Source organism: Calonectris borealis, chromosome 5 (assembly GCF_964195595.1).
Source record: "Calonectris borealis chromosome 5, bCalBor7.hap1.2, whole genome shotgun sequence".
NCBI lineage: Eukaryota > Metazoa > Chordata > Aves > Procellariiformes > Procellariidae > Calonectris > Calonectris borealis.
This window is the reverse complement of record NC_134316.1, coordinates 521,171-542,899: the sequence shown is the minus strand read 5'-3', so window position 1 is coordinate 542,899 and position 21,729 is coordinate 521,171.

Genomic DNA, 21,729 nt, shown 5'->3' with positions numbered 1-21,729 from the left:
ATACTGTGGCCCAGTCTTTGTTAAAGGGCTTCAAACACTGCAACAAATATAGCTGCAGCCTCTCTGACCTCTGGGAATTTTAAAACCACAGGACATCAAATTGTGCTTGCTCCAGGGCCTCCTTTGGGGCGCCTGATGCCGCTGCAGTGGTGGTCTGGAGCAGACGCGCTCCAGAGGTTACGTCCCCCTGTAAATAACGAAGTGCAGCCCAGCGCTGGAGACAGGCTGGCTAATGAGCTGTTTCACGTAGCTGCTCTCATTTTCCTCCAGCCTTAAGTCGCAAACGATACGCATGCAAAGCAATGCATTCTGGGAGGCAATTTTTCTCCCCGTAATGAGGTCTAAACTGGCAAGATTAAAGCGAACAATAACAATTATTTTAATTAAAGAGATTTCCAGAGAAAGCAGAACCGGTATCAGTAAGCCCTCGACCATGCCGTACGCCTGGCTGACGTCTGAGAGCAAAGCTTCTGCTGTTTTCACAGCTGCTGGCAGGGCACGGTGCTGAAAATAAAGGGGAGGTGGTCCCTGCCCAAGAGCTCGCGGGGGTCTGCACCCCTTCCCGGAGCATGCCACCCCCCGCGGCGGGCAGAAGCTCGGAGCGTGCCAGGCGCAGAGAGGGGGGCAGCAGCTGGGGGGACGCCCAGCAGCAGGACCCCGCAGCAGACCTGGCAGCGGCAGGGCTGGACGTGGCTCTTCACCAGGAGGTGGCTGAGGAAGCAATGGCACTGGGGAGCGAGCGCTGCCCCTTGGAGGGACGGGGGTCAGCGCACGGCACTGGCGCGGCGGCTGCAAGCAGTGCTGGGCATCCTTCGCCTGCTGCCTGTGCGGGGCTGGGAAGGTGCTCCTGAGGAAGGACCACATCAGCACATCCCGCCCACCGGCGCTTTCTGTAAGCAGCCACAGAGCCGGAGCTGGAAACAGGGGTTCGACTGACCTTTCATCCGAGCCACAAAGTCCCTCTCCGGTTCTGTCTGAGGCAGAAAAACAACTGGTTTCCTCCAGAAAGAAAGAAGATGACCACAATGCTGCGGTGTGGACAGCAAAACTGCAAACTAGAGCTTCCAGGAGGCAGAGGATGCTTAAATCAGCAAGTAATGGCAGCAAGGAGGGCAAGGCAGGACAGCAGACAGGGTGCGAGGGGAGGTGAAGGTGAGTCTCCCCACACTGCCTGGCCCTTTCGCCCTGCCCAGGGCTGCGGAGGGGAGGAGGACGGGCGGATCTCCCACCAGCCCGCCGTGGCAGGGTCCTGGCCCACCATGGCCCACGGAGCATCGCAGCACCGCACGGGAACCGTGCACGGGAGCGACACGCTGAGCCACAACCGGGCTTGCACCAGAGCCAGCAGCAGGTCTCCCAATCCTGAGCCTGCTTCAGTCTGTGTTTTCCTGCCTGACCATCTCTCAGCGAGGCCACGAGAGCACCCACCACCACGTGGCACCGGGCAGCCGCGGGCCGGGGGTCCGGCATGCCGAAGAGCAGCACTGGCAGCCAGAGCCCGGCTTAGGTACCCCAGCTTTGGCTACCCTCGGCTTCAGTCTGGGACCATGTCAGCCAAACGGCTGCGAAAATGGAACAGTCGTTACTTTATAGCGGGACAAAATGCCCACCCTGTCAGTATATTAACTTCTTAATTGCTTTATTAATCAATTAACCATTTTGGTTAACCATATTGGCACAGCTAAATTTCTGAGGAAGAGTGCAAATATTAACCTGCTAGAAAAAATACTGGCTGCTGCATAAGAACCATCGTATGTGCTGGCACGTCTGCCTCCCCGGGCCCTGCACGGCCGGTCCCCGGCGACGCAGGGCAGCCCCGGTGTGGGGGAGGCAGCACTGCCCATCGCCCCGGCCCCTGGGCTCTTCCGCTGCGAGCTACCGGGACAAAAGGTTTTGCCCTGGGAAGTGTAAGGCACGACAACAGTAAAAAATAATTACATCGTCCAGGGTACTGAGTATAGAGAGCAGCATGAAACCACTACCTGCAGCATACCCAGGAACCAACCATCTCCAAGCGATTAATGCTCTGACTCGCGAACGCAGCACTGGTTTTTGTACTCTCACGCGCACAGTAAGCCTTTCCCTGAAGGAAGGAGGGATTATGCAAATTATCAGGGAGTCCTTCGCTCAAGCACGTACCACTGTCCTAAGGACACTTTGGAAGAAAAACCTGTATCTCGAGAACATTGCCTGTGCGTGATTACAGACAGGCAGCGCCGGCTGCACCCGCAGCTGTGACAGGTCAAGGCGCCGGACATCTGGTGACACAGCACGAGGGCACCGAGACCATTTGTCCAGCACAGGGGGAACCACAACCAGACCGAGCTGTAACCCAGGAAACCAGTGTTCCCTGGGGAAGGGCCAGAGCTGGCAGGTGAGTGACAGAGCAAGCAGGGGCAAATGAAGCAAACTAGAGCGAGGAGCTTGGGGAGAGATGCGAGCACCTGCAGGCAGGAGCCAGCTAACGCTTACTGGGCATGACGGGCGCGTCCCCTAAAGCCAGGGGTGCTACCTGCGACCGGGGACCGACCCCACAGCTCGTGTGGGACTAACGGAAACAACAGACACCCCTGCGACTGTCACACCGCTGGACTGTCACTACCAACAGCCGCCAGCTGTACGCAGCCAGCACAGCCCCCCAGCACAGCCCTGCTCCCTCCTGCAGCTCAGCCGCGGCCGACGAAGGGCTCCACGCCGAGTCACGGGAGCCCCTTACACCTTGTCTTCAGCGAGGTCTGATTTCGTGATGCACCTGAATTTTCCCCCGCTGTGCTGTGATGGGCGATAGCACAGAGGGGTGTGAACCACCGCCTCGCTGCACCCTTTGACACATCCCACTAGTGTTCTGGCACGGAGGTGAGACAGGACAGCTGGGGGTATCCGAATTCCTGACGCTTGGGTCTGGCGTCTGGCACAATACATCGTACCGCATTTTATTTCTGAAGTTTCCAATTACATGTGGTTCAGAAAGTTGCTAGCAGATTTCAAGCACACGTGCAACAACACTTTCACACGGAGCTGGTCAACTGTTTCAGATGTTTTCATTTATAAACGTGCACACAGAACCACAATTACTTACTAGTCCTCAGGACCTGAGTCTCCCAATTTATTTTCTTGGGACTTTTAATGGCCAGCAACATTTGCCCTGGCTCAAGCGGCCGATCCAGTTTAGACCTTTCACTGCGGGGTTTGAAATCTCTGCTGAAGGACCACCTGACGGAAGTGACCCATGAGCACCCGTGCAGACAGGGGGGCCGACAGGGACACGAGGGGCAGCACTGGCTATTTCGGGTGTGCAGCTTCTCACCCACCCAGAAGAACACCTGACAGCCTGAAGCAGCCTTGGGGGTTTGCTGCGGTAGAAGAGGGGCTGTGTCTTGGACTGTATTAAAAGGATACTAAACTCATTATTACTGTTAATTTTACACATTCCTCCCTGGTCCGTCTGCCCTGGAGACAGCCAAGCAGTAAGGGCCTGTCACGTGCCAGAAGAGAATCGAGGTGTTGCAGCAGGTTGGCTTTTTATTCCCCACAGTTCGTGTTTCGTGGGCAACTCTACTGCCTTCAATTGTTTGAAATCTTCAGCATAATTCACAAGTTGTTACTTGCACTTATTTTGTCTGCTGATTTTATTATAATCCATAAGATTGAAGTGTTTCGATATAAAGCTTTGTTTCAAAATCTCATCAGTGTAACACAGACCGATGATGCATCAAGGGCCCCAACTTCATTGCAAATCCCTGCTGCCTGGGGGCGGGTGCCCTGGCCTGCAATCCACTGTGCCTGCAGCTCCCTCGGAAACCGGCTGCTCCACGTCCTCCCGTGGTCGCCCGGCGCACGGGCGACCCTTTGGAGCAGTAAGGAAGGTAAGCGGACGTCCGATTCAGCTTTAATCCAGGACGTAAGTTCCTGATCCTGGTCTCGGCACGGCGGGGCACAGCCATCCAGCAGGACCCCCAGGCGCAGCTCCCACGGGAGCCTATCCGTCCCGCCGGGCCAGGGCACCCTGGCCGCACCCTCAGCAGCGGGAGGGAGAGCTCCTGTACCCGCTGCCGCTGCCGGCCACCTGCACCCCCATCCTCTCGCCCAGCTGCTGCCCCAGGAGCAGAGATCCCGCCCTGAAGCACCTCAGCTGGGACGGGCGCCCCGTGCCCGAGCGCACCGGCTGCCCCAGCTCCTGCCGCTGCCTCAGACCTGGCCTTGGAGAAGCACCAAGGGCTGGGGCGCGGAGGGACAGCGACACTGGTGGGCTGCAGCATTAGAGTTCAATTGCTGCAAAGTCATCTGGTGAGCACTGGTATCGCTGACGGGGAACATGGGATTTGCTACACCAAATCAGACCACTGGGACATCTCACCCTGCACACTGCTGCTGGAAGCGGCTGATCCTCACCCACTTCCAGAAGGCAGCCCGGAGCAAACGTGACCCTGCAGACACCTGCCCCTCGCAGGGACAGACCCACACCTCCGCATGTTTTTAACTTTCCTGTGCGTGCCCTGCTATGTGGGATGCGATTATCTCTGCCTGCCGCTAATGATTTTAAAATTACTCATCCCTCCCCGATTCCCATCCCCTGTTTGGTCACTGACCTCAAAGGACCTTCACGTATATTGTATCACTGTCCTGCATCGTGGGTAAAAAACCTCCCTTGTGTCATCACAGCTCTCCAGCTTATTCAGGAAATAATGGGAAATGGTGTAAAGGAAACTCAGTCACACAGAGGCAGGTCCCTCCGCAGAAGACAGAACCGCTGAGGCTGGCAGGACCCCTGGAGACCACCTCGTCCATCCCGCTCCTGCTCAGGCAGGGTGGGCTAACGCAAGCTGCCAGGGCCGTGTCCCTCGGACGTCAGGTATCTCCCAGCACCAGGAACCTTGCTAAAGCGGGCACAAGGTGAGACCCAGGCTCAGAGCGAGGGCCCAGGGGCACCACTGCCAGCTCACACAGGGATGCTACATCTCCTGGCACAATGGATGTTTCTTCCTCAAAGCTCTGTTTCTGGATTTGTGCTGTTTCTCACCCATCTTCTACACAACAAAATGTTCAGCTCTTGCCCTTGCAGAGTACAGCTTATAAACATGCCCGTAAAGCTCAGAAATTGAGCAGAAAAATAGGGTAACTATCCTTTATTTACTTTTAAAGCACTTTATTTTAGAATTGTTTCATATTGTCTGGAGCAGACAACACTCAAAGATGGCAAGTCCTCAAAAAGGGAAAAATAATACTGGGTTCCCTGTGCAAATGGAGCATGGCTCCCGAGCCACAGCTGAAGAGTTTCCAGCAGGAGCCGGGGAACATGGACACTTTCCAGGCACTCAGTTCCTTCGCTTCTGCTGACACAGCTCTTTGTGTCCCGCATCTCCACAGGAGTGCCGGAGCCTTCCCCGGAGGCGTGCGGAGGTTCAGGATCCCAAGCCTGAAGCCGGCCCCGCGCTCAGGGGGGCTGTGCAATGCTCGCCGCCCCAGCCAGCGAGCCCCCCAGCCTGCAGCACCAGCTCGCTGCTGGCTCACAGCAGGCTCACTTGGGGCACGTGCCACGCCGGCAACGGACGCCCTGGTGACACCGGGGTGAGCGCAGCTAACGCAGCAGGGACGCAGGGATTTCCAGGAATTTGGTTTGTTTTCCATTTTTGTTCTGCTCCCGCTACTCCCCCCGCTGACTGTCTCTCTCGCACACACACGTGTCCCAGCAAGCCGCTCTGAACACACGGGGACCGGCACTCACCACCGGCTGCCTGCCCCGCTCACAGCAGCGTGGCAGGGCAGGCATGGTCCGTCCCCAGCACCGGGCAGACAAGGCGGCAGCACGCTTCCGGCACGCTTCCGGCACGCTTCTGGCACGCTTCCGGCACGCTTCTGGCACGCTTCCGGCACGCTTCCGGCACGCTTGCTGCTGGCGTGGCCCCGAGCCCACGGCCACACTCAAGAGCTACGCACAACACTGCTCAGCTACCACCACTGCCAACTAAAACGAATGCATTTGAAATGCAATGAATTAAATGCCGAACAAGTCCTAGAGGAAGGAGCACTCCGACATGTGGGGCTGCGGCGAAGGCAGCTCATTAGGCATTTGTATCACAGACGAGAAGCCGAGAGTGATACATGGGATGACTCAACGCGGCAGCGCAGGAACACGACTGCAGCTCTGTAATTTATTAATAGTTGTGCCGTGAGAAAAACGAGCCGGGCGATCCTCCGCGGCCCCCTGATACGCGGGGCTCGGGGGGGCACCCCTTCCCGGGTCTGCCGTCGCTTGGGGAGATGGATACTTAAACAAGCACAAACCAGAGCAGCTTCTGAAAAAGATGCTGGTTAAAACATCGTGATAAAAATACCCACTGAGGAGAAGGGTAAGAAACGTACCGTGCTTGTGGGCGGGCTGTGGGATCCGCGGGGGGGCCGCCTGGCCTGGGGCGGCCGGTGGGCTCGGGGGTCTCCCCCCCCAGCCCCATGGGTGCTCCCACACAAGCCCCCCAGCACCAGCAGCGGGTCCTGCTCCATCCCGCGGTGGGGCTTCACAGCAACACAGTTTGTACCTGTAAGGGCTGATGGTGGTACTGTGCTACCGAAACACACCCAGCTGGGAAAGCGCCTGGCCAGGCACGCCCCGGCCGCTCCTGCGTCACCGCCACTCCTCCGAGCATTCAGCCTCTGGTTTTAGGTATTTAGCCTGCCGAGGAAATCACCTCCTGGCTTCATTCTACTTAGAAAAAGTAAGGGAGATATTTGCACTCCCATCTGTCCAGTGTAAAACCCAACGCACTATGTCTGTAGCTGTATAATTACCCTGGGCTCAAGAAGGCGCAGCTGAGAGCCTGTTTTGGCTTTTTCCACTGTATCTCCTCCTTGCCCTTGAAACAGAAAGTCTCAGCAATACATCCTCTTGGTCCAGCAGCAGTGTTCCCTCCCAGTGAAACACCAACTTCCCACAGCAGCTCTAAACCAGTGCACGTTAGTAATCACCAGCAAGCAACAGATTTACCACCTGAATTGTCCATCACCACCACACACGATTTTCCCTTTGCACCTGTTGAAAGAATGTGCACCGACAAAACGCAAGCGCTCAGGGCTGCCTGCTTGGAGTCCTGGCTGGCAGGGCTCTGCAAACACAGCTGGGCTCAGACAGACAGAGTGCTCGTCTTCCCAGGCCCCCCTCTATAAAACATGCAGTACGAATGCCTGCCTTTTCTGCACGTCTCTGCGACCTCCCGTTGCCTCGCTCCGTCAGCTCTCGGAGCTCACAGCCCCGCAGCGCAGGCGGGACAGGCCCCGGGGCGGGCGGGAAGCCCCCGTGCAGCGCAGGAGCCGCCGGCGGGCCGGGGCTGGGGGCTCGCTCCAGCAGCAGGGGCTGCACAGCCCCAGCCAGCCGGCAGACCCCTCTGGGCCAGAGCTCCGCAGAGACGGCTCGCACAAAAACCATCTCAAGTACGTCAGCAAAGGAATGTTGGGTTTTAAAGTCAGAAACGCCAAGCTATTGCGTTTTCCAACTACTGAGGTATTACCATAGGAAATACTTCACAAATACCCTAAATACTGACTGTAATGCCACATTAATTGTGCAGCTTAAAAACGCGAGCAAGCCTAAGTGAACAAAGTGAATAATCGTTTAAACAAAACAGCTTTTAACTTATCAAAACATTTGCATTGAATTGGAGTATCGTGGCATTTTCAAAACTAAGCGTTTTTGCAACATCCAAACACAACACAAACGCGAAGGGATTTGCTTTGACGCCTCTCTGTCGCCAGGTTTGCCGAAGCAGCACGTTCCCAGGCGGCGCGGGGAGGCGAGGCGGCCGCGCTCGCCCCTGCAAAACCCGCCCTGCGCTCTCCCGGCCAGCGCAGTCTGCTGGGACGGGCATGCTGCCCGCGGCCTTTCGCAGCAGGCAGGTCTGCGCACGGAGGGGCAAGCGGCAAGCCCTGATGTGGAGGAAGAGGCTCCTTGGGGCCACCACCACCCTGGACCCCTCCCCGGCGTGGAGCCTGCCCAGGCAGAGGCACCCGATGCGGCTGGGGCGGCCGGGCACCGGCCGCAGGCCCAGTCACGTACTCGCACGACTGTCCTGGGTACCCGTTCTCGGGGAGCGTACCCGAATCGCTGGCTAACGGCTGCGAAAGGATGCAGAGAGTCAAGAGATTCACCTGAAACACAGAGCATTTCTGCACGGCAGGAAGCCGAAGAGAAGGGAGACTGCCACAGCCTAGGATTTCTGGCCAAGCAGCTGCCGCTCTCCTAACAACACGTGTGCTCGTGCAGCCTCCTCTGCCTCGGCAGCCCTGCGCGGCAGCGGGGCTGGCACGGCCACGGCTGGCTTAGGGCACGGGCTCCCCTGCCGCCGCCTCGCAGCACAAATCCTAGGACAATCCCAGAACATGCACTTCTAGCTTTCCCTTTTTACTTTTGTTTTATAGAAAATGCAGGTTTAAAAACTCAGCACAAAGTGGTTGTTTCGAAACATCTGCCCAAATGCCGAAGCCCAGAAAGCACGGGTTGGAGCAAGGGTGCAGGGATCTGACACACCGATCCCGGGAATGCCAAGCCGGAGCCGGTGTGGCTCGGCTCCCTCCTGCCAAAGCACCGCCACACGCGTGCTCAGTACTTGCCGAAGGACCCTGTCCTGTCGAGGAATCAGGATGGATGGTGCCCGCCTGATAATTAGCCATTAAATATTTTGTTTTATCTGGATTGTTCACTTGTGGTGTCAGGATTTATTTACGGCTCACTGTTAAAGCCTTGCTCTGAAGAGAGTTATTACCTTCTCCTTTGGCTTTTCTGAATGATGTCCGACAACGTTCGCCTATTTTCTCAGCTCCCCTGAGAGGGAAGGCGATGCCACCCCCGTTTCACACGTAGGATCTGGAATCACAGAGACGCAGCACTCCCCCCGCTTCTGCTCCTGGCCCCCCGCAGACGCCTGCCCCGGCCCCCCGCGTCCCAGCTGCCGGGCGGAGAGGCACGGGCAGCTTCTGGCGGCGCAGGAGCAAGTGGGGCCGGTCTCCCAAAGGGCACCCATCACCCACGACACGGCCCCGGCCGGGCGGGATGGTGAGGTTCACAGCACGCGCAACACCGCTGGTGCTCCTCCTCCTGCCGAAGTCCTGCTGCGGATTTTTAATGGGTATCAAGCAAGGAAGATGGCAAAGCTCTCCCCAGAAGAAGTCACCAGTTTGTTTTCTACTTAAAAATAAATTAAAGTAATCTCAGAAACTGCTGAAATGCACTGTACCAGATTATTAGACGATCTTCAAAGGTCCCTTCCAACCCAAACCATTCTGTGATTCTGCGTATCCAGTAAAACAGACCTTAGCTGGAGGTAGGCGATCGAGACCCAGCCCAAACGCAGCCTGAACACTCGATGTGTAACATTGTTGGAAACTAGTGAAAATAAGGGTAAGATGTGGTAAAGTCCTACAGCCCCACTAATAAGCACGGTCACGAAGTTTTTCCTCAACACAAGGAGCTTCTGAAATCAAAATGTTAGAACTATTCTTGAGAGCAGAGTTTTGCCAAAGCTGCAGATCTGCTCTGCCAGAGTTTTAATCTCAGATCACAAAATTGCATAGAAAATTTAACCAAAAAACCCGCAAAATAGGTTACTCTGATTTTCTTTTTTCACAAGCAGCTTTCTACAAAGCCCCGGAGGGATCCCCCTGGGCTGCCGCCCGCCCCAGCGTGCCACCACCTCTCCCGCCCTCGGCCACCGCCACGGCTGCAGGCGGCACGGCGGCTTTCCCGAGCACCGTGGCTGGCCGGGCACTTTCCACCTCGACAGCTTTTGACAGCAAATGGCGTCTCCCAAGCCCAATTTTCCCACAAGGAAAATATTATTTCTATCAAAAAAACTGATTTGCCATTCAGAAAACCAAAATGAGATGCTTTGTCGCAGCCTGTTTGGACACTAATCGGGGTATTTCCCACTGCCGAACGACCCCAGCGTTTTCACCTGTCTAAGAAAACGCCAGACAGGTCCCGGTCCCCCCGCCCGCCCTCAGGCAGCCCCAGGCAGCGCAGGGCTGGGCACACTCCTCCCCGGGCCAGGGCAGCGGCCGAGGGGTCGGCACTCGCCCGCCCTGTGCGGACCCCTGCTCCCCGGGACGAAGGGCTGCCAGAGCCACAGACACAGACTCGGGCGCTGCCGGTGCTGCCCAGTGTCCCCCCACACCCTCGTGCGCGCGGGGGCAACGCGCCGGCAGCACCGGCAGCGCCAGCAGCGCCAAGGCCGGGTGCTCGCCCCCTCCTGTCCTGACCCCAGCTTGCTCTCGCCCGCAATGCTCCCCGCCATTTCTAACGGCTGCCATCAAGCACCCCGACAGCCACACTCCACGCGCTGGCGAGCCGTACCGTGGGGAAATGCGCGACATCATTATAGAATCATAGAATCATAGAATCACTAAGGTTGGAAAAGACCTCTAAGATCGAGTCCAACCGTCAACCCAACACACCATGCCCACTAAACCATGTCCCTAAGCGCCTCATCTACACGTCTTTTAAATACCTCCAGGGATGGTGACTCCACCACTTCCCTGGGCAGCCTGTTCCAAGGCCTGACCACTCTTTCAGTAAAGAAATTTCTCCTAATGTCCAATCTAAAGCTCCCTTGGCGCAACTTGAGGCCATTTCCTCTCGTCCTATTATTCTTGTCAAGCGCCCACCTACACCCAGCGAGCGTCAGCTGCCAGAGCTGCCCGCGCCGGTGCCGGCAGCCCCTTCGGGGGAGCGCGGCTCCAGAGGTCCAGCAACACCAAACAATCCCCCGGCCGCATCCTGGTTGTGACCGTACGCCCGTTCCCACTCCCAGCCCTCCCGCCCGGGCAGCCTCCCCGTCCGACCAGGCTGTTCCCGGTGCCGCGCGGTGGTGGCCAGTGCTGCCTGTGGCCAGCAGCACCTCCCGGGGCCCCGCTCCACCACCGGAATCAACGTCTACATCTCCTTGGCACCTCGGGGCAGGAATGAACGCAGCAGCACAAACCACTCCACAGGACGGAGGCTCACAGGCAGCAAGATTTGAAAAGTTCAAAACAACATGTAGTTTAACTTGGATATTTAATGGCACAGAGACTAAGAAAATGCCTTGACATGTCCCAAGCTCAGCCAACTCAGCGCGCCCTTGTGCGATGCTCTGTGCCCCGGCACGCTGGCGGATGGTGCCTCAGGCTCCGATCTATCTTCCTCCCCCACCCGCGTTTTGGAGGCTGCAGCCCGGTCCCGACGTCTGACTCGGTCGTGCTCCCGTCCCCGGCGCAGCGCTCAGTGCCACAGCCAGCGAGCGAGGTGGGGAAACCCCAGACGGCACACGAACACACATGGGGATCTGATCATTTACCTTCCAAATAGTCAGGAGAACCATTTTATTCAGGGACCCACATGGACCTGTGGTAGCAAAAGGGAGCATGAAACGACCCATCCCAGAAACGGGGACAGCAGAATGTCCTTTTTTCCTCCACACACAGACGAGCAGAAGGCTTAACAGGAAAATCATCCAGAAGGATTATTCCATCCGTGATCAGGCCCTGACAAAAGGCTGGCACACTGCACGGCGAAACCTGGAACACAGCGTGCCAAACCCTGGCACACATTGCTGCAAGCAGGTACACGGAAGAGAGAATGGAAATGGCAAAGCCAGAACAACGTATACTGGTACCGGAGGCTCTTGGCAATAGGGTCCCGCAAAGGAAGCGGGACACAACGGAGAAATGCCCATGTGCCCGGGTGCAGCCCCCTGCACCAGCGGCCCCGCCAGCCCGGACGCTGCTGTTCGGAACAAAGCCACGGCAAGAGAGAGCGAGTGCACGCACCAAAGGTGCTGCAGCAGGCTCTGCTTCCCCGACTAAGCACTCCAGCTGTGGGGATCCTCTCCTGAAAACAGCAAAGCAAACACCTCCACCAAGCCTTGGATTCACCTCGGAGTCGCTGGTTCAGTCCTGCAAACTGCAAAAAACATACAGGATGGAGAAGGCTTTACTTTACTCGGGGTTGTGTCACGCAAGGGCTCGCTAAGTGAAACAAACCCCACTAACTTCAATTCTATTCATCCTACAACGGGACAGCCGAAAAATACTGTTTGTGGAGCATTACAATACCACGTTGCTGGGTCTCCCAGAAGGACCCGAGAGAAAGCGAGTACCTACACCTCACGAAGAAGGTCTGAATAGCGCAGCGGGGCCTGGAGCCTCACAGCGAGCAGTGAAAAGAAATCAAAATACTCCACGCGTCCCGACCGCGTGAGCTGCCCTACCTGTGAAAGGGGGCAGGAGGCCCGGGCCGGCGGTGAATGGGGAACGACGCCCTGGCACGTACCGACGGAGGCACCGCGCCGCAGCACCCCGCGGGGTCCAACAGCCCCACCCCGGCACCGGCCGAGCGCCCGCCTGCAACCGCCGAGTGCCCTGCGGGGAAGGCAGGAGGATGCGTGGGGTCGCAGATTCAGACCCCAGGTCTGGCACAAACTCCTCATCTTTGCAAGTGCGACTGGTTATCGCAGGAGAGAGGAAGGCACCCAAGGAGATTCCCAGAAGAGCTAATTGCCTCTGTTTGAACCCATCTGCGCGGTTAAACCCTGCACCAGCGGGGCCTCGCTGCTCCTCGGCTCCCCAGGGAAGCCGAGCAGTAACTGCCGTGCTGCGGAGGGGAGCGATGAGGGCACGCACAAGAAAGTGAGGCGCCGAGTTACTTCAGTAGTGGTGGGCAAATGGGTCCCAGGACAGACAGGTGGATGTGTAACCTCCAGTTACTCCAGTAGTGGTGAGCAAATGGGTCCCAGGACAGACAGGCGGATGTGTAACCTCCAGTTACTCCAGCAGTGGCAGGCAAATGGGTCCCAGGACAGACAGGCGGATGTGTAACCTCCAGTTACTCCAGCAGTGGCAGGCAAATGGGTCCCAGGACAGACAGGCGGATGTGTAACCTCCAGTTACTCCAGTAGTGGTGAGCAAGTGGGTCCCAGGACAGACAGGCGGATGTGTAACCTCCAGTTACTCCAGTAGTGGTGAGCAAATGGGTCCCAGGACAGACAGGCGGATGTGTAACCTCCAGTTACTCCAGTAGTGGTGAGCAAATGGGTCCCAGGACAGACAGGCGGATGTGTAACCTCCAGTTACTCCAGTAGTGGTGAGCAAATGGGTCCCAGGACAGACAGGCGGATGTGTAACCTCCAGTTACTCCAGTAGTGGTGAGCAAATGGGTCCCAGGACAGACAGGCGATGTGTAACCTCCAGTTACTCCAGTAGTGGTGAGCAAATGGGTCCCAGGACAGACAGGTGATGTGTAACCTCCAGTTACTCCAGTAGTGGTGAGCAAATGGGTCCCAGGACAGACAGGCGGATGTGTAACCTGCCTGACAGAGCCTGCCACACACCCTCCTTGAAGTCCTGAAATTACCCGTTCCTGACCGCCATCGTACGTCAGTACAGGATGCCCAACGTCGGCAATTTCTAACTTACTGCTGTGGTAAAAATGCAATAAAATTATTCCCAGGTTTCCTTTCCCGACCAAACACCAAGGCTTTTAACGCACCGACAGCCGTGTTCCCCGACGGGCACCAGCCCGGAGACCGAAAGGGGACGGGCGCGAGTGGGGACCCGGGTACCTGGGGCTGCACCCACGCCGCCCTGCCCGCCCGCCGAACACCCGCAGCGTGGTCGGGAGGGTCGGCAGCAGAGGAAAGAGCGCTATCGAAGAGGGAGGTCATCAGTACGACATATCAAGGTAAAACTGGGGGGTTAATCATAAGCAGATTTCCAAGCCTGAACAGTTTGTAGGTTTTATCAAGCGCTGAAAAAACACCTCCTTTCTTCCACTGCCCCACTTCTGCACGGTCTACAAAATTAAATGAAAAGTAAACTAACAATGATTTACTCCAGATGGACATTTATTATCCTAGTAATAATATCCTGCAATTGTGCAGGATTAACTGAGGCCAATTCTTTTCTTAGTCACTGTACTCTTACATAAACATATAGTAAATTAAACGATCTAAAACCAGACGGGCATTTATTAGATTTGCCTCTACACTTGCCTGAACATCACTTGTGGATGTGAGTCATAAAATATAAGCTGGATTTTAAGTTCTAAAGTTTAATTTAACGTCAAGAAATACCGGGTACAAACCTGTGAAATAATACCTATTTAGTATTTAGGTCTGGCCTGGTAAATCAAAATGGATGTGGTCAAATTAGCTACTGCAATGATAGAAGATGTGCCATGTCTACGGCAGCCTTGACACTTCAAAGACAAAACCAGGGAATCTCAAGGAGATAAAACATTTTCATCACAATAACGAATGATGTGCTCCGGCAGAATACATGTAATAAAAGAAGGACAACAAGAGCTGAAATGGAAATTTGTTTTGCAGAAGCCAAGAATAGTAAATGATTTATATGCACTTATTTTAATTTATTTCAGGCTGAGTGCAATTTATCTAAAGTCATCAAAAATTAATAGGCCATACAGAAAGGAGTTTTAATAAATTCAAACTTAGGGGCATACAGCAAGTACATTTCTTCTCAATTGCTATTAGCTCTTAACTATCTAATTAATCCAGCACGTTATCTTGCCTGGAAGTCCAAGCAATCCCCCTTCGCGGCTCCCAGCGCAGCCCTCGGCGCGGGGAGGTCCCTGGGGACCGCCGGCCCCAAAGCTGCCGCTTCTGCAGCCGTTGACTGCCCCAAGCCGTGATGCTGCAGCCCGAGCGCGGCGCGCCCCAGGGAGGGAAACGCCCCAGGGGACGGCTTGAGGTGGCAGTGCCCCAGGAGGCGAGTCCCTGGCAGAGGCTCTGACCAACCCCGGAGTAAATTCTGAGCACTTCCAGGAGATGGGAAATTCCTGGGAGCACCCCACGCCTCAGCAAACACCCACCACCTGAAAACCTTGTGGCAACCGTGAACGGCACCACCACCGCACACAGTTTGTGTTTGGCAGCAACGGGGCAGTGCCGGGGCAGGGGGGGGTGCCGGGCCAGCCCCCAGGACAGGTTCCCATCACCGGCGAGGCTGCCGGGGCAGGAGAGGCAGTGCACGTCCTGTCCCAGCACCCCGGCTTGACCGGGACCCGGGGCCACGGGGTGAGGCTGGGAGCAGAGGCTACCTCCCCTCGGCTGAAGGTCAGGGAAGAAATGGAGGTGAAAAGCCAGCACCGAGCGGAAAGCCCTGCCCTTCTCCGCGTGGATTCAGAGTGCATGCACCGAGGAGGCTCAGGACCGCCACGCCGGCGGCCGATGCCCCGCTCTCTGTACAGCGCATGGAGCCGGCGAGGGGACGCAGCGCTCAGCAAGCCTCCGGCTGCACACGGGAACTGAAAGCAGAGCTTGACCACGGAGCAAACCTGAAACAGCACTACTGGAAACACGAACACGAGAGCTTACTGACCGCCCGTATGCCGCTGCAGCAGGAAACGGACGGAGCTTGGTCCCTATTTAGATCCAAAGGAAATCAATGGGCATACTAAAACCAGTATTTTCCTTTATCTACCCAGGATGACAGTTTCAGTGAAATACTGGGACCCATTTTTTTTAAAACTTCAGATACATCTGTCAGGGTTGGGCAATTTCGCCTAAAAGAGAAACTTTCAATGTGCCATAAGGGAGAAACTATTTTTGCAATCTTCCCTTTGGCTCAAAATCTGCTGCTGGGATTTTTTCAGGAGGTAGTGCTCCGCACACTTGAAAAAAACTGACGGCTCTAAAATACATATTTATGGTTTCCTGATATAGGGAAAAACAACAGAAGAAAGTAATAATAAGCTGCACGAAATGTTAGCAGAGCTCTGGAAACAGGACAGAGAGCAAATTGGGGATCAGTGGCAGGGTCAGGGGGAAGGCAGAACTGAAAGGGTTACTCAGGCAGAGGCGCTGAACCCCAGCCACTGCCCTGTGCTGTCTGCCAGGGGCAGGCCAGGCGATCGCAGGGGTGCTCGCCCGCAGGGGTGCTCAGACACAGGGGTGCTCGTCCGCAGGGATGCTTGGACACAGGGATGCTCGGCCACAGGGATGCTCGGCCACAGGGGTGCTCAGACAGGGATGCTCGGACACAGGGATGCTCGGACACAGGGAGCTCGGACACAGGGATGCTCGGACACAGGGACGCTCGGACACAGGTGTGCTCGGACACAGGTGTGCTCAGCCGCAGGGATGCTCGGCTGCAGGGGTACTCGGTCGCAGGGGTGCTCGGCCGCAGGGGTGCTCAGCCGGGTCCGGCAGGGAGACCTCGAGCACAGCAGCGCGCACCAGCTCCGGCTGCACAGGCTGCGGTGACCGATGACCGTTGCCAGCGGCCCCATCCTGGTGGCACCCAGCGAGTCGCTCCCCCGGGTGACGCACAGCATAACTCATTGTGCCTCTGCTGGATTAAAAAAACAGGGAATTGACCCTCCCGAAAAGAGTGAAAAGTAAATTTGCAGAGGACACAGCAGAAGATAACACACTGCAGAAAGTCATTAAGCCTATCTCTGTAGTGCAATCAGGAAATTATACACCAAGCCCGCACTATCGGTTCACATCGGTTCTTTCCGTAATTGCCGGCTTACTGTTTAGAGGCAACAGAATAATGATGCCAAAGGGCTTAAAAATCTGGTATGCTTTGGAGACTATATGAGGTCCCTGGGTATAGGGAAATGTGTAAGGAAAGCTGTGTTGGGCAGGATGGAGACAGGAGAACCTGCAGAAGCCTGTGAAATGAAAAGCCTTGCTCTCGAACGACGGTCTGTGAGCAGGGATCAGGACACGTGAGAACGATCGAACGGGCCTTGGCTGCACGTACTCTGAGGGACAGGGACCCGCTGTTATGCCGGATTAGCACCTGCGATTGCACCGCCTTGGGGAAAGCAAGCACCGGAGAAGCCCAGAAATCCCGTGCCCACCACCGAGTCATCAGCAGAGGAGGGCAGGGACGGGAGAGAGGAGCCGGGGAAGGCAGAGCATCCAGGCAGGAACGGCTGCCGGGACGGGGCGCGGGAGAGGGGGCTGAGCACGGCCGGTGCCGTCCCGGCAGCGCATCCCAACAGCCGGCTTTCCAGGAGATCCCACTGCTTCGCATCGCCAAGACTGCGGAAAGAGCCTGTGGTGGAAATTGTGAGGGTATGTGAGTGGGAGGAGAGCAAAGCCAGCGGGAGGCTGGCAGGGAGAGGAGAGGGATGCGGCCCGGGAGGAGCTGACAGCACAGCTCCCCCCAGACCCAATCACATTTAATTTTTCTATCAGTTTTCATTAGGCTTTTCCCATTCCTCTGGATCATCCACAGTGTTCCAGGACTTGTTAAAAATAAACCATTACTGTCTCGGGGAGCACCTTGGCCAATTATTTTAATACTCCTGGGCACCAGTTATCCAGTTCTGCCACTTTTAAAATGCCTTACTTAAACTGTCACTTTTTAACCTTTTTCTTAGTTCCTGTAGAAGTAGAAAATATCTCACTGTCTCCGTGAGTTTGCATTTCTCTGCTTCTTTGCAAATGACAAACAGAAATAATCACTGAAATCTTCTTTCTCTTCAGCATCACCCATCATGGTGTTTCTCTCTTTGCCTAGGGTCAGGTCCAGCCCTATGACAGGCTTTTATTTGTCTCCAAAATGTAATTCTCCTTCTGCACCTGGAACCTGACCCAAGGATATTTAACCTTTTAACTAGCAAACTTCCACTGACCTCAGAAGACAGATATGCAGGCACAAAAAAAGGCCCTCAGCCTGCAGAAATTTTTCTGGGGAGCAGGGCCAACAATTAAACCGTGGTCTGGCAGAAACGCGGCTCATGAAAGGGTGGCGAGAAGGGCGGCTCCAGCAGCGCCTGCTGCCCCTCGCCCCAAGGGCCAGCCCGCGCCCGCCAGCCCGCGCGCCTCCAAGGGAGGGGTCCCGCCAGCACCTCGGCTCCCCCGGCATCCCGAAAGCACCCCAGCTCCTCCGGCACCCCGAAGGCACCCCGGCTCCTCCAGCTCGCCGAAAGCACCCCAGCTCCCAGACAGCGGCTCTGGGCCCGCGGTTTTAAACAAGTGGTCACCTAAGCAGGTGCATCGTTATTTCATGTGTTAATTGGCCATTCCTCCATGCTCTGTTGCTTCACATTAATAAACCACGTTGTTTGGGCTGCTCGGGGTAGTGTCGACACAAGTGTTTACTGGTCATTAAGGCACTGAGCTTTGGCTAATAAATAAAGCCTACAATGTAACGCGAGGCTATTTCTTTTAATAAACCGCAACTCAGAACTTGCGAAGACACCGCATCACCGATGAACAGCATCGCTGAAACGTACGGTGGTTATTTTTATGACCTTACCTCTGAGTTATAGTTTTGAACAGTTTCTGAATCTAATTATCACAGATCATTTTAATTAATCGGGGAAGGGCTGACAGAACAGCGTTGTATCTTTTCGTCTTTTTCCAAAAGACAGATCAAACAACTTATAGGATGGAAAAAGTAAAAATACGCAACCAAAGCGGGTTTTCCTTCAGCTGGACAAGATCAAAAATATTTTACACAGATTTTTGGAAAAGAAATCCTCAGCCGCTTTCAAAACTTCTAGCCCAAAGGAATTATTCTGAAAGGTCTTTTTCCTCCTTTTCTACATCTTATTGTATAAAGAAGATACCATCAAATCTGCAGCGTGAGATCCAGTCAGTTTGCAGGTTTTATAGCTCTCTCTTTTGTGCCAGATAATTTAATGGGTCTCCTGGTCCTAATGTTCTTAACTCAGCAATGTGTCTGAGCATTTTAGATAAGAGACATACTTAAGGCTTTGGCAAAGAAGTTTAGATTTTAATTGCTGCTTCAAAAATTGATCAACCGTGCTGCTGTTGCAAGATTTTTGTTCAAACAAACGCTTGATAGACGGACATCTACACCCCCCCCAAATCCATCTGTACAGCAAGTTGAGACTCATCCTGGCTTCAGTCATCAGCCTCATGCCTCATGATGGCTGTGCACCTGGAAGCACTGTTTTTATGCCGTAATTCAGTTGCCCCCAGCTGTGTGCCAGCTGTGCAGGAGCCTGCGCAGCAGCTGCCAAGGACCACGCCAGGCTCTGACGGTCGCGCCGCATGCCCTGCAGCCGTGCAGTGGGTTTCTCCCATCACCACTTTTGATAGCGGCTTGGAGAAGACAGAGATCTTGGGAGATCTTGATGACCTTTCCCGACATCTTCCCACTCAAACTGTATTTCCATTGCTCGCAGGAGCAGCGCGGTGCACTCCAGACCAACTGTAAAAGGCAACTCTTGTGTTAGGTCAGGTGTGAACAAAACTAGCCATAACTGCACTGCAATCTGCAGTCTGCCAGCTCGGAAGAACAAAGTCCTTCGCTAATTTGCAAAAGGGAATTTTGCTCCACACGTGGAGCACGTCCCTGGGCGCTGCCCACTCCGCCACACAGGCTCCCCGAGACCTCCCAGCTCCCAGGGAGCAGAGCTGGCTGCTCCCTCCCCGCGGGGCCGGCGCCTTCGCCCCTCGCCACGCAGGCTTCCCGTGCCCACCAGCGCCAAAGGCACCCGGCAGGCGTGAGCCCCCGCTCCCGAGCATTTCATGCCAGCTCCCGGTGGGCAGCTGGTGGAGGCCAGCCCTGGCACGCACGCCGCACGCACACCGCCGGCACTCCGGCACCTCCTCGCGTGTGGACACGGTCCCCAGAGTGCTGCGGGGGCAGCAGTCGGAGCCCACAGGTCTGCCCGCTCGGTGCGGTGCCCAGAAGGGACAAACACCCCCGTGCAGGCCTGCAGCTCTGCGCGCTGTGGCAATGTGCACCCACACCAGGACAGCCGCTTGCCCACGCAGGGATGCTCCGTGGAGAAGGCGCAGCGAGGGGCAGTGCACTGAGCTCGGCAGCCCCCCCGGCGCCCTGCAGCGCAGGGCACCAGCGCAGCGGGAGGCCAGCAGCTTCAGCACAGACATCAACGGTCGCCCTCCGTTGCATCCATTCCCTGCATGAACCTTCCCCACTCTCCACAATTTTCAAAGAAATAAAAATGAAGTCCATGCAGATCCCAAGCGGCTCTGCAACCGGCACCCCTGGCTGTGTCACCGTATCAGCTGCCTACAGAATCCCCCGCTGTTCAGGACGCCTGCGCTCAATCAGTGACCAGGCCCGTGATTTTAATCTGGAGTTCGGGCATGATTTAAACTTATTTATTTTCCACTGAATACATTTAGGTATAATTCCCTCTTACATCTTAATTAATATCAGGAAAATTACGCAGTTCCCTTTCACAAAAGGAGAAAGAGCAGCATTATGCGGGAAAATGCTTGTAGAAACGTGAAACCTCAAACTTTTACCTCAGGTAAATTAGCATGACTTTACTGAAGCTAATTGAGTTATCCTTAAATTATGCACAGAAATCAAAGGAGGTACTTTGCTCTCCCCAGAAGGTCCTCTTTAAAAATGCATTACTTTTCGTCATTTCTAGGCTTCTAGGCACAGGAATGCATTTTCCATGATGTGGTGCATGTCACATCCTACTCACCAACCCCGGCAAGCTCGTCAGAAAGGAGCTTAACAAGAGGAAGGAAGGGGAGGACGCACAGGAGAGCCCATCGCCCGAGCCCGAGCAGGCTGGATGCGTCCCCGGGTGTCACCAGCGCAGGGAGCAGCACCCGGCCACGATTCCCGTTTTCTCCAGGTCTCCCACACGTTGCTCCTGCTGCTGAGATGCCCTTCGACTGACACGGGGAAGTGAGAGACAGGGAGAGACAAACCCGATGGGGCTGCTCCTGCAACACCCGCAGATCCCTGCTCGTCAACTGCTACGGGACTGCAGCAGAGCGGGGAGGAGAGCTACCCCTGCCCAGAGGGACCCTTTGCAGGGGTTTGGGACGGGGTATGAGCCTTTCTCATCCTTTGGTGTTGCAGGGGATCGAGAGGGGTGAGGGGACAGCCCACGCTTGGAGATTTGGCAGATTTTTCATGGTTTTTCATCTGTTTGTGTTTGCTACAGCAAAAAAAGAGAATAATGTGCCCCCACTGCAAACCAGCGCAGCTGAGACAGAGACGATGACAGGGGATTTTGCTAGGTGCTTTTTAACTTCTGTTTCACTCTGAACTGAACAAGAATCAATCTTTTTTCTTCCAAATTATTACTGGGGAGCCCGAGCACCTCAGGCTGCCAGGGGGCCAGTATCACCGTCAGTCTGCACAGCGCCAATGGCAACAGAGCAGTGCAGGGGTCCCCAGCATCCGCAGAGGGCTGCCGGCACCCCGGCTTCGCACAACACCCCACATTCCAGGTCCCCGCAAAACCCGTAATCCTGGGGCAGGTCATTCCGAAACTTGTCCTAAATGTAAGAAAAAGTCATCAAACTTGAAACACTTTGAGCAGAGCATTTTGTATTCCAAACAATGGCATATTTTAGCAGAAAAGTTTACTCAGAAAACTTCCAAGGTATTTCCTGATACAGAGGCTGCCTGTTAGTTACAACTGCAGAGGCTCAAGCCCAGCTAAAACATGGATCCTGTGCCCCCAGGGATGGGGACAGCCGGGCAGGTCCCGGTGCTGGCAGAGGGGACGGCGGGGCAGGTCCCGGTGCTGGCAGAGGGGACGGCGGGGCAGGTCCCAGTGCTGGCGGAGGGGACGGCAGGGCAGGTCCCGGTGCTGGCGGAGGGGACGGCGGGGCAGGTCCCGGTGCAGTGGAGGGGACAGCGGGGCAGGTCCTGGTGCTGGCAGAGGGGACAGCAGGGCAGGTCCTGGTGCTGGCGGAGGGGACAGTGGGCACAGGTCCTGGTGCTGGCAGAGGGGACGGCAGGGCAGGTCCTGGTGCTGGCGGA